Raw genomic sequence first — 8,501 nt, forward strand, 5'->3', positions numbered from 1 at the left:
GTCTCCTGCTTCACAAGAGAGTGTCCTTCCTGTCTGTCCAAATGCTGAACGTGGCTACAGGCAGGTCTGGTCTTGTTCTTATGCTGGGATCCCTAATTGTTCCTTTCTCTTCCCCCTCTAATGTTCTCTCTCCTCTCTTATTCTTTTTTCTCATTTCTCTTCTCTGTTCTTTCCCACTTCTTTCTTTCTCTGCTTTCCTCTCTTTCTCTCTTCTCTCATTCTCATCCCCTCTCTCTTTCTTTCTCACCTCTCCTGCTGAAATGTCTGGAAAGCATGGCATTGGCTCCACCTTTGTGTTAATTTCTCTCTCTCTCTTTCTCTCTCTCTCTCTCTCTCTCTCTCTCGCCCTTTGCTGGAGAACTAGCCTGCAATGGGTTCCAATGGGTTCACAATGCTCCGATCACTTCCTGACATGCCTCTGTGTTGCCAGGCTGTAACTTGTCCCCTCAAGATGATTCTCCCTGGAAGCTCAATTTACTTTGATCTTGTTCAAATTGCTGTTTCTGCTGACATTCCGTTGTATTCTTTCTGAACATATACAGGCTGCCCCTCAGAATTTCTATTCAAGCGGTGTCACAGGAATTATCCAGGCACTGAGAACCAAGATAGTTTGTACAGATGTCTGAAATAAGCCAAACCTAATGTTCTCACCATGAGCGTTCCCACTTTCTGTCAACAAGCTTAACTTAAGCAGTGCAACCACAAGCATTATTTACATTCTCTATGAATTCTTTCACTCATTTTTTTGGGGGGGGTGACACTCTTCTTGAAGTTCTAGAACTCCCTTTTAAAGGGGACAGCACTTTTTTTTTCTGTTGGAGCCCTGTCAAAAAAAAAAAGATGCACCCCCTCCACCCCACCCCATGTAGTTGGGGATCAAATCCACAGCTTCCCACATGAAAGATAAGTACTCTACCGCTGAGTTACATCCTGAGCCCAATAAAATTCAGTTTTAATATTCTCTTGTATTTGCTTCCTTAACATTTGTTCTCATTTGAAAATGAGCATAAATACATTAGGAAAGTCTCATCATTTTTTGGAATGCTTCTTAAAGAAGGGACTTACAGTTTTCCGGAGGATGCTCGCCTGCAGATAATCCTTCTCGCTCCACCATGATTCAGCGGGACTAATGGAGAATTGAACGCTGTAATCCTTTACACAGCACTTCAAAAAACTGATTTAGAAAAGCCCAAGTCTGTCTTGTAAACCCCAGAACTTGTCTCGGAAATCTCGACTCCATCGGCTTCCAAAGTGTAATGCAACACGATGATTTTCCTCTTGGGAAACCTGTGTAACAGGTCTTCAAGCCCCATTTAGTGTGTCAGAGTTTTAATTGATTCTTCACCATGTCTATCCACCCCATAATAGCAGTGCACAGCACAGGACGTGTTTTACGGGAATAGTCACCCGGAGCTTAATTTGTTGTTGCAGAGCAGACAGAGGATTTCACAATGAAAATACATTTGTGTCGTGCTTGGAGAATTTCTTTCTGCTGCAGCATGCCTTAATCCTATCACTGAGCACCCATCCTTGAATGCCTCCCATCAGCTCTGACTGGCTTCCAGGGAAAACTTGGTCATCATGCCTTGCCAGTTCCTGGAAGTTGCTTTAGATTGCCAAGACAGGTATCCCCAAACTCTGATCCTTATGTTCATTTATTGTATCTTGGTGATCAAGACTGGGGTACCCTTATAAATATTCCTCATTAAGAACCTAAGATTCCTGTGGAAGAAAGTGACAGCTTTGCATCTGGAAATAAACTGCACTTGGGTGGTGCTTTAGGGGAAGAGAGTTAATATTTTGGGAATCTCTGCTAGGTCTTTGGACTTGATACTTATGCCTTGGTGATTTCAACAATTCTCATTTTTTTTGCAGGAATTGGAGGTGGGGGCGCAGGGTGAGGGTGTAGGGGACCCTTGGCAGCTCGCAAGCATCCTTCTCAGTTTCCAATCAACCAGGTAGCAGTTTAACTCGAGGGTTTGAGGATACTGTGCTGCTTGGGTCCTTAGGGGTCGGGGAGGGCCTCGTGGGCAGAGCTAGGTCACACACAGTGGTATTCAGGGGCCTCCAGGCTGGTGCTAGGGGATCCCTATAGCACTGGTTTCAAACTCAGGTCTGCTGTGCTATCTCCTGCCACCCCCACTCCCCAGACCCCAAAACCCCCAGTGCTGGGGTGAGACCAGCATCTCACATATGCAAATAATCTCACAATTTTGAAGGGGAAGGGAAATAAAATTTTTGAAAATTTATTTTCGGTATTGGGATTTACAAAATTGATCCTGGTAGAGTTTCATGCATAAAACATTCCAACACACACCCTCCTCCACCATTGTCTCAATGCCTTCTGCCATTGCAACCTAACAATGTTATATACAGGGAACATACACGTGCGTGCGTGTGTGTGTGTGTGTGTGTGTGTGAGAGAGAGAGAGAGAGAGAGAGAGAGAGAGAGAGAGAGAGAGAGAGAAAGAGACCTAATTTTTTTTTCATGATTAGTTTTAACCTCTGCCCTGAACTCCAATCTCATAGACCCAGCTCCTAACTCAGTTTTTCCACCTGCACATCTCAGAGGCACTAATAGGCATTTTGTCCCCCACCCCCACCTATCCCCCTACCCCCAGCAATTGGTCCTTGCAGCTGGCCTCCATTTCTAAGTAGACCCACCCCCATAAACATAAGGCTTCTGTCTCATCAACCCCTAGGCCCTAGAGGTTTTCTTTTCTCTTTTCTTTTACACCCCCTCCCCTTCTCCTTGGGTAACCTTGCTCTGCATTAATGGAAAGCAGATGCTGTCTTCCTTGGAGAGCGGCCAAGACTTCCTTACCCTGAACCTGCTGCAGCTGAACTTCTGTCCTTCAACACAGTTCACACTTTCATTCGATCAACAAACACTTGCAGCGAGTTAGAATTTTTAGTCTCAAAAATCAGATCTGCGAAAACAGAGCTACTTTCCTCGAACATCAGTGCAGTTCTCACACGGGCTCTCATTCATCCTGAAGGCAGAAGTTTGTTAATTCTAGATTTTCTCAGCTGCCTGAAGGATTTTCTCTCTTCCTGTGTCCTCCTCGTTGTATTTAAGGTCAATTCACTGGAGCACGGATGGTGATGGAGCAGGCTTATGGTTTCCAGGGGTCTTCCTCCCACTCTGGGTGCAGCTCAAACGTGTGGCTTCTCTGGTCCTCCAACATTTGGCTACTCCTGACATTCCTTGCTATGTTGGGTTGTTTGTCCTGTTTTGGTTTCGTCTTATTCTGATCTTGAAGCCTGTTGCATTAGGGGCTTCCTTGTAGCTGGCTTCTGCATCCTGTTAAGCATAGGAAACATTTTTTTCCGCTTTTTTATTGAATCACTGTGAGAAAGACCCTTACATAGGTGTTCATGATTGGATTTCAGTCATACAGTATTCCAACACCCATTCCTCCACCAGGGCACATTTCCCAGCACCAGTCACCCCGGGTTCCCTCTCATTATCACCCCCCCCCGCCACTCCCCACCCCTTGCCTGCTTCTATGGCAGGCACTTTCTCTCTGTCTGTCTCTGTGTGTAGGAGATATTTGGCTGCTTTTCTGAGCTACTTTAAGGACTGGGGAAATCCCAGAGGGCTATCTCAGGCCTTCTTGGGCTAGCTGTGTCATAGGTCATTTTTTTTTTCTTTTTGGGTCACACCCAGCAATGCACAGGGGTTACTCCTGGCTCTGCACTCAGGAGTTACTCCTGCCGGTGCTCAGGGGACCATATGGGATGCTGGGAATCGAACCCGGGTCGGCTGCATGCAAGGCAAACGCCCTACCCGCTGTGCTATCTCTCCAGCCCCTGTCATAGGTATTTTTATTCTGAAACTTCTCTCTTTTCCTAATATGCCCAGGGTGATAGTGATGGACTCCTCATTTCTCAAGCCAGATATCCTCTATGCTGATTTGTTCCCACTGGCTATACCTAATTTCCTGAAACACACTCCCTTTACCTCTGACCTTGGGGAAGTTGGGCAGAGTGGGGGGCAAAAATCAGGAACTCTTCACACCCTCTGTGTTCTGCTGTTTTTTTCCAGTGCTTCCGTTTTTCCCAGCACAGATAAGTGTTACAGGGATAGGGAGTTGGGAGGCAGAGGGGAGATTTAACCTGGCAAGAGTTTATTCTAAAATGTTTAAAGGGAAAGAGCTAAGAGCTCAAATTACTTTGATTCTCATGGTTGTGCTATGACCTCTCTTCTGTGAACATTTAAGTTGGAAAATCTTATCTGTGTAGGCTAGGGAATGGGTACAGATACTGTGGAAGGGGTGTGTGTGTGTATGTGTGTGTGTGTGTGTGAGAGAGAGAGAGAGAGAGAGAAAGAGAAAGAGAGGTGGGGGAGGGAGAGAGAAAGAGAGAAAGGAGAGAGTCTCTTTATGTTTCATTTTTATCTGATGTATTTGTCTGCCATGTCTCATATTTTTTTTGGTAGGTGGGATCTACAGAGATGAGTGGGCATGTCCTTGTTTATGGTATTCACGTCCAGTGAGATGGGCAGTGGGACAGAGGCTCAGCCTCAGTGCTCTGTAGGCTAACCCTGTAGGTAACTGCATTCTCAGTCAGTACCATGGTGCTCGCTGATTGGAAGGAGGTTTAAGGTGCTCTGACACCTGTCACGACCATCTAAGCCAAGACTTAATAATCCTTCGACTTCCCCGTTACCTACGCGATTTGGTGTTCACAGCTTTGGGTCATCTGAACAAGAATAACTTATTAAACACTTATTCTTAGATCTTTATGATGGCACTAGACTTGCTCTGCCTCTGGGAGAGTAAATAGGGCTGACCCTAAATGTGTAGGGTCCTACGTATGTTAGGAATGTGTTCTGCTACTTGAGGACTATCCTCTGCCCTCTTCAAATACTTTTATGTGCCAATCTCTATTCAGGACTCCTGTGACATAAATCTTAAATCTGTTGATGTTGCCACATAGGCATCCATCGCTCTACTCACTGCCTTTCAAATTCTATTTCCTCCATTCTTGAGATTATACAATTTCTATTCACCTGGCTTTATGTGCCTCGGGTTTTGGCTCTGTCATCTCCTTTCTGCTATAGGGTCCACCCAGAAAATCTTTTATTTTAAAATGTATATAGATATACATTAAAAGTATAATATATTAAATATATTATATATTTAATATAATATATAATAGATATTAGCTTTAAGTTTTGGTTTTTTTTTCCTTTTTGGGTCACACCCGCTGTGCTATTGCTCCAGCCCTAACTTTAAGTTTTTATAGATTTTATTTTGTGTTTATTTTTTAAAATTTTTTGCTTTTTTTTGGGTCACACCCGGCGATGCACAGGGGTTACTCCTGGCTTTGCACTCAGGAATTACTATTGACATTGCTGGGGGGAGACCACATGGGATGCTGGGAATCGAACCTGGGTTGGCCGCGTGCAAGACAAACGCCCTACCCACTGTACTATCACTCTAGCCCCCCGTTTTGATTTTTGGTTGTTGGGTCACACCCGACAGTGCTCAGTGCTACTCCCAGTTCACACCTGGTGGTGTTCAGGGAGTCATGCATTGCCAGAGTTCAAACCTGGGCTTTTAACGTACAAAACCTCCATTTTAACAGTTCTCCTTAGCAGCACAGATTGTGGCTGTAGTCACTTTAACATTCTTGTCTAACAGTTCTAAACTCCGGATCATTGAAGGATTGGCACTCTTAAAATATTATTTTTCCTTTGAGAACCAAACATGCTGGTCTTCTCTGTACACTGACTAATTTTAGATTGTATTAAAGACATTTAGAATATTATGAAGTGAGAGGCTTTGGATCTTATTAAAATCCTCTGAAGAACATTGACATTTGTGATTTAGAAGCTCCGTTGGGTTCAGATCACTGATTCTGTAGCCCGTTCTGTGGGTGGTTGTTCTAATGTTAGTTTAGCTTTCACACTTCTGCTGTGGTATTTTGGGTCTGTCCCACGTTTGTGCTACTTAGGTGTGCTGCTAAGTATTTGTGCTCAGACGAAAGCTGCAATGTAAACTCTCAAAGCCTCGCCTATGCTGCATTGGGCATGATGCAGGTTCATGTCAAGAATTAGAAATTTTCTTTCTCCAAGAGCCAGGGAGACAGTACAGCGGGGAGGGTGTTTGTCTTGCATGCAGCTGACCTGGGGTTCCATTCCTGGCATCCCATAAAGTCCGCTGAGCTCTGCCAGGAGTAATTCCTGAATGCAGACTCAGGAGGAACCCCTGAGCAACCCAGTTGTGACCCAAAAAAAAATAAAAAAGATGGGGCTGGAGCAATAGCACAGTGGGTAGGGTGTTTGCCTTGCATGCAGCCGACCCAGGTTCGATTCCCAGCATCCCATATGGTCCCCCAAGCACCGCCAGGAGTGATTCCTGAGTGCAGAGCCAGGAGTAATCCCTGAGCATCGGCTGGGTATGACCTAAAAAAAAGCAAAAAAAAAAAAAAAAAAGAAAATTTTTTTCTTTAGCTCTCTCTTCAGAATTTCTTCCTGTAAGAGAACCTTTTACTGATTCTAAGCCTGAAATGATGAGGTTTTACTTCGAGGTTTATCAATCTGTATGCTTGCTGCTCTGATAGCTTTGTGACAGGGTCTCAGGCTCAGGACAGTGGGGGAAAGAACAAAAAAGAGAAGGATTCCTGCCATATTTTCGGTATTGCACACATCTCTCCTGAATTGTTCTGGCCAGAGATACGGAGTTTCCTTTTCTTTTTTTAATTGAATCACCGTGGGCTACACTTACAAAGCTTTCATAGTTGAGTTTAGTCATACAATGATCAAACACCCATCCCTCCTCTATGGATGGAAAATTGGTAATTTTCCATCACCAATATCCCAGTATCCCTTCCCTGCCCCCCTCCCCCGGCCTACCCTTTCCCTTGCCTCTGTGGCAGACAGTTTCCTCTTACTCTCTTTCCACTTGTGGGCATTATGGTTTGATGTGAAGTTCCTCTTGGTGTTTTAGCTCCCTTGCTCTCCGCTCTATAGCTCCATGAGTGGGGCTTGTCAGAGTCACAGGGAAAAAGATAAAAGCCTGAAAACTATATCCTCTTTTATTGGGAGAGCGGGGTAGGGAGACTAGGGCCTCAACTGGATCTACTCAGGGGCTATTCCCGGCTCTGTGCTCAGGAGACCATCTGTGATGCCTGGGATTTGAACCTAAGGTCTATAGGATGCAAGGCAAATGCCTAAACCCCTTTCATATCTCTTTGGTTCAGGAAAGCTTATCCTTGGGTTATTGCTCCGCGTTTTCACGCCCATTATGTATCTGTGTGATTTGGGTTACTTTTCATAGTTCTCGGGGCTTTCCAATTTATATCTGGTACAGAATTTCTTATTTTAACTAAAGAGAGAGCTTCAGAGAAATATGAGAGGTTAAGCACATGCCTCACATGATGGACCTGGTTCTATCCCAAATACCACTTGGTCCCTGAGCATCTCCGGGTGCAGCCTGGAGGCTCCCCAAGTACCACGGAGGTGAACCAAGTAATATTCTGCATTTCAGGGCCCAAGTAGCAGCATATCCTTAGGGTCCTGCTTTGAATCAGCAGCTCAGGAGGCCAAGAATCTCGAGAAACGACCCCTGGACCCCCTAAACAACACCTGGGAATGCCAGCCCTCCACTTCCCTGCACACACCCACAGAAGAAAAAAATTGGGAGAGATAGGTATAAAAATCTTTCCTTGTCTAGTTTGGCACCGGGAATTCCTCCAATCCTCTTTGATTGTTGATGTTGCGGAAACGACTGGGGGTACACCAGCCTGGCGATAGTGCTCACACTGTTTTCTTTTCCAGTTGTGGTACCTTCTGGGATTGCACTTAGGGTTGAGGTGCTCACACACTTGCGTGCAGTGGTGCTCACTGAAGATTGCTCTTCTTCAGTGTGTTCTCTGCACAGGTGCTTGCTGGAGGTTGTGGTTCACAAGTCATGGTTGTGACTCTCAGCAGGGCTGAGCTTACTTCCTGGATGTGTCGCTTATGCATCCTTTTTTGTTGCCTGCTGAGTGTCACACTCCTCTCAGTGTGTGGTGCACCCAGAAATTGCTTGTGGTGCTGGGGGATCACAGACCAGAAATGTCAGGACTGTGCTCAGTGCATGAGAAACCCCAGGGGTTTGAGCTCAGGCCAGCGTGCTTACAAAGCAGTTGCTCTAATCTATTGCCCCGTTCCTCAAGATCCTCTTGGAACACTTTTTTTTTTTTGCTTTTTGAGTCACACAGGGGTTACTCTTGGCTCTGCACTCAGGAATTATGCCTGGCAGTGCTCAGGGAACCATATGGGATGCTGGGAATTGAACCCAGGTCGGCTGCATGCAAGGCAAACGCCCTATCCGCTGTGCTATCTCTCCAGCCCCTTGGAACACTTTTTGTATTCTTTTACCTTAGCACTTCGATCCTTCTAGAATTAAGATTGATGGCAGGCATAATGTAGTGTTATTGTCATTATCTTTTTTTTCCTTCAGTGTTTTGGTTTTGCGGCCATTCTCTGGAGTGCTCAGGGGGTACTCCGG

This window comes from Sorex fumeus, unplaced genomic scaffold (genome assembly GCF_029834395.1).
Source record: "Sorex fumeus unplaced genomic scaffold, SorFum_2.1 ptg000034l, whole genome shotgun sequence".
NCBI classification, from domain to species: domain Eukaryota; kingdom Metazoa; phylum Chordata; class Mammalia; order Eulipotyphla; family Soricidae; genus Sorex; species Sorex fumeus.